Genomic DNA, 4,687 nt, shown 5'->3' with positions numbered 1-4,687 from the left:
ACCAAACACCTCCATGTTTTCCCTATTAAAATACAGTTACACGAGTAGTCACACGACCAAGTATGGTGAGACAAAATAAAACGTGGTGCATTTCTATGCAGGTAAGAGGGATAACTATATTGTGTGGCGCAGTAATATCCTCACTGTTGCACTTTCAGTTTCACTTTGGAGTGAGGATATTACTGCGCAGAGTCTCAGTGCTCCCAATGTTATTCCACCTCACAATATAGTTATCCCTCTTACCTGCTTAGAAATGCACCACGTTTTATTTTGTCTCACCATACTTGGTCGTGTGACTACTTGTGTAACTGTAGAAAACATGGAGGTGTTTGGTCGCTTCTAACATCATCTCTGTTTGGATCCTAGTGAATGCATTTAGCTAGCTAAGTGCTATCAAAGTTGCGCCGCGCGACAGAGCCAGTGAGTGCACGCATTGAAACGTGAGAGGTATGTATCAACTCGTATTAATTGAGCGAATAACATAGTTTAATATGAAAAAACAGTGAAGTGTTCCTTTAACATGTTTAGAACAAATCGCGATTTTAATTTAAATTGTTGTTTTCACAGGTGTTTCTTCAACATCAATCCTGAGAGGGGCACAAAAGTCGAAACAAAGAAGAATAAGAAGCAGCTGTCAGTAAACCCAAGAGTCCTCACCTTCATCGCTGACCTCGCTGATCATGAATGGAGAGAGACCAATTAAACTGTGAGATTTTGTACAAATAATTTTGTTAACACAATGCAACACTTTAGTTGCATATTTAGTTCAATTTAAGTTTAAGTGAGTTAAAAGTAAACTGACACTGTACATTTAAGTTTTTGATATTACATTTAAAAGGGTAAGTCCGTGTGTGCCAAATGTGTTAAAACCCCACCATATGTTTTAATGCCAAAACGTCAGGCTTTAAGTTGCTTATTTTTGTCATTCTCAGACGACAAAGTTTGATTGACTATTTCAGTTTGTGTGTTTGTGATGCAAACAGTTTGTGATGCAAATGTAAGATCACTTTTCTGTAGACACTCTAGTCTAGTCTAGTCTTCAGGCTGTAACCAAGATTTAATAAAGAGGTATTAATATTAATTTGTGTGTTGTTGTATTCCTTTTGAAAATGTAGTAGCTGTAGGCCTAACGCCTACCAACTGTAATTTTCACTGTGTTCCACTGTATTTCATGCAGTGATATTCTGGCAACCACAGCTGCCGGTAATTTACTGTAGAATATCAAGCTTTGCAATGAAATACTGTTGTGTATGATACAGTTGTGACATGTTTTATTACGGTAAAAGAATGTTATGGGGTTTACAGAATATCATTTGTTTTTCACAGTAATTTACCATAAACGGCTTCACATGATTGATGTTGTTTTAGCAGGAAATTACCATAGACAGGTTTACAGTATATTTGTTTTTAGTAGTATTTTACCTGAAAAGCAACTGTTTTAAACTGTGAAATTTACATCTTGGAATATAGCTTACCGTAATGTCCTTTACATTGTCACTGTATTTCTTACAGTGAAGTTCTGGCAACCACAGCTGCCGGTATTTTACCGTATATTTCACAGATTTTTTTTTACAGTGTAGAGCACGGAGGAGGACAAGCTCAATTCCCCTTTCTCTCTTTCTTTTTCTCTCTCCCTCTCTCTCTACCTCTCCTTCCCTCTCTCTCACTCTCTCTCTCTCTGTCTGTCTCCCTCTCTCTCATTTATCTCTCTCACTCATCCTCACTGTCTCTCTCTCCCTCCCTCTTCTTCCTTCTCTTTCACTCACCCTCTCTCTGTCTCTCTCTTTCTTTTTCTCTCTCCCTCTCTCTCTCCCCCCTCCCTGTTGCTGCTTTGATGCTAATGTGTGTGTGTGTGTGTGTGAGTGGGGGTGATGGGGGGTGTGGGGGCACACACTCTAAATCTGCAGTCGAGCCCCTCTGACTGCAGCTCAGGGACTCCCACTCCGCAGCAGAAGCCCTTTTACCTTCCTGCACCGTGCGGAGCCAACGAGCACTCCGACAGCAAGGCACACAACCGGGACCACACTGACAACTCCGCACGCACACACACACACACACACACACACACACACACACACACACACACACACACACACCGATATAACATACACATATTCACAAGCAAGTTGATACACAAAGCCAAGAGAGAGGGGAGAAGAAAGGAAGAAAGATGGAAGAAAGAAAGAAGAGTGTGTGGCATGACAGACTGAAAGAAAAGAGACAGTGAAGAAGACAGAGATAAAGACAGGAAGAGAGAAGGAGAGAGAGAGAGACAGCATGTGAATGTGTGATCCTCGTAAACTAGAAACAAGTGCAACACACCCGATACAACCTAACACAACACAACACGACCCAGCACAACACCACACAACACCACACAACAACCCAACACAACCTATCACAACGCAACACAACACCACACAACACCACACAACAACCCAACACAACACAACACCACACAACAACCCAACACAGCACCACACAACACAACCCAACACAACAACCCAGCACATCCCATCCCATCCCATCCCATCCCATCCCATCCCCACGGAGCAGCGGTGGAGTAAAAGGCACAAAAGCCATCGGGGGCAGGAGGAGAGCAGAGAAAGGGGATTTCCGCTAAAACTAATCAATCAGGGATTGATAATAGGTTCCATGCAGGCGCGTTGACACAGGGGTCAACTCTTCCCTGACCTCAGGACTCCGGGGCTCTGCTGGAAGAAAGGCTCGGAGGGCGGCAGCCCGAGCTAATTGTCCTGCCAGTGGCAGTGCTTTCAATGGCTCCCACTTTCACTCTCATTCCCGGCTTTCTCCTCCCGGCCGGCCCGGCCCCCACCTCCGACCTCCTCCGCTCCCTCCACCACCACCACCTCTCCCCTTTCGCCTCCCATTAGCATAGGGCCACTTTGTTACGGCATTCCTGGGGCCAGAGGCATGAATCGCATTTTTGGGATGGCAAAGCGTCTGCACCTTGGCAGCCCCCATCCACCCCTACACCACCACCACCACCACCACCCCTCGACCCGACCCCCATCCTAAGCAGCACGTGCATCTCGCCTTGCCTTGCCTTGCCTTGCCTTGCCTCGCCGGGGCTGTGCAGCTCACACTCACACTCACACACACACACACACAGACACACACACTCACACACCACACATGCAGCTGAATCAAATAATCACCCAGGCTTCGGACGGGCGAGTGGCGCGGCGAGCGAGCGAGCGAGGGAGCGAGGGAGCGAGAGTGGAACAACGGCGCTGTGTGTCGGGGACGGAGCAAAACAAGCGGCGACCGCTGAAATAATCCAATGACACGCGGAGCAGCAGCAGCCGCCGACAGCACAGAAGAGCGAGGAGACGGAGACGGACCGAGAAAGAGTAGACTCCCAAGAACGTGGCAAAACCAGAAAAAAAAGAACAAATAAAAAAAAAAGCTAACAGCTTGTTTAAAAAAAAACTGAAAAAAAGACAGTCATCAGCTCATCACCTTGTGTGAAAAGTGCACTCCTACATTGATGGCAAACCTGTAAAAAAAAGACATCTCCAGCAGCAGCAAGATAGAGTGGAAACAGGAGGATAGGAGAGGGGAAAAAATCAGGGTACTCACTTAAAAGCTTTTCCTTGCTCCTCTCTCTCACACACTCTCTCTGTCTGTCTCTCTGCCCCACTGTGTGTGTGTCCTCTCCAGGAGCAGTCAGTGCGCGTGTGTGTGTGTGCACGCGTCTCTCTCTCTCTCTCTGTGCCTCTCTGTGCGCACTGCCTGTGTGCGTGTCTCTGTCTATATATGTGCGCGCGCGAACGTGTGTAGTCTCCCGCTCGTGTGCGTAAACGTCTGCGTGTGTGAGAGAGCCGTGCTGGCTGACGGGCTGTCGGCGTGTGTGAGAGAGAGAGTGTGTGTGTGTGTGTGTGAGTGTGTGCTGCGGCTTGCTTGCTTGCTTGCTTGCTTGCTGCGCCTGGAGCGGTGGCTAGGATCCCTGTGCTGTGGCTGGGGAGGACCTGAGCACTTTTAAACTGGCTCGGGCTGCCCATGTGACTCCAGCAGCCAGCCAGTCAGGCAAGCACCAGTCACACACACACACACACACACACACGCGCGCGCGCGCGCACACACACACACACACACACGCTCACAGAGGCAGCAGCGGCAGGAGCAGCAGGAGCAGACGCACTTTCCAGCCCAGCCTGCACACAGTGCTCCCCCTAGCCTCAGCACAGGGAAGTGTAGCCATCAGCACACACACACACACTCACACACACACACACACACACACACACACACACACACACACACACACACACACACACACACACACAGACACCTGAGGGACATATGCACAGGCACATCTCACATGATTGATTTTTTTGGGGTAAAAAAGTATTTACATGAAGAGCTGCCTTGTTTTAATTTAATTACCGGTAGTTTGTTTTCCTCTGGTTTTGTATGTCTTTTTTGCAAGTGTAAAGAACTGTCAGTTTTTCAGGAGAGAAAAAAATGGAAAACACATCCCCAGTTGGGCTGTGAATGAGGGAAATGTGTAAGACCATTTTAAAGACATGTTGTGTGTGAGCAGCATGCTGGAGTGTCAAACACATCAAAGGCAGAGCAACAGCTCAATCTCTAACACTCCCCCATGTGTACACACACACACACACACACACATCAGAGCTGTCACACCACAACGGGAGGTGCT

At 47.4% G+C, this 4,687-nt stretch overlaps 1 protein-coding gene across 1 annotated transcript in view; it reads right to left on the bottom strand.

Annotated features, from left to right (window-relative positions):
• The window catches only part of cntfr (ciliary neurotrophic factor receptor), a 174,450-nt gene extending 170,542 nt beyond the window's left edge, over positions 1–3,908 (bottom strand). Inside the window, exon 1 of the mRNA XM_062554125.1 lies at positions 3,604–3,908. The gene's annotated coding sequence lies outside the window, so the exon portion shown is untranslated. The remainder of the gene's footprint in view (positions 1–3,603) is intronic.
• Positions 3,909–4,687: the final 779 nt, after the last annotated feature.

Source organism: Sardina pilchardus, chromosome 14 (assembly GCF_963854185.1).
Source record: "Sardina pilchardus chromosome 14, fSarPil1.1, whole genome shotgun sequence".
Classification (NCBI taxonomy): Eukaryota; Metazoa; Chordata; class Actinopteri; order Clupeiformes; family Clupeidae; genus Sardina; species Sardina pilchardus.
Note: the sequence above shows the minus strand (reverse complement) of the source record. Positions and strands in the feature narration are given on the sequence as shown.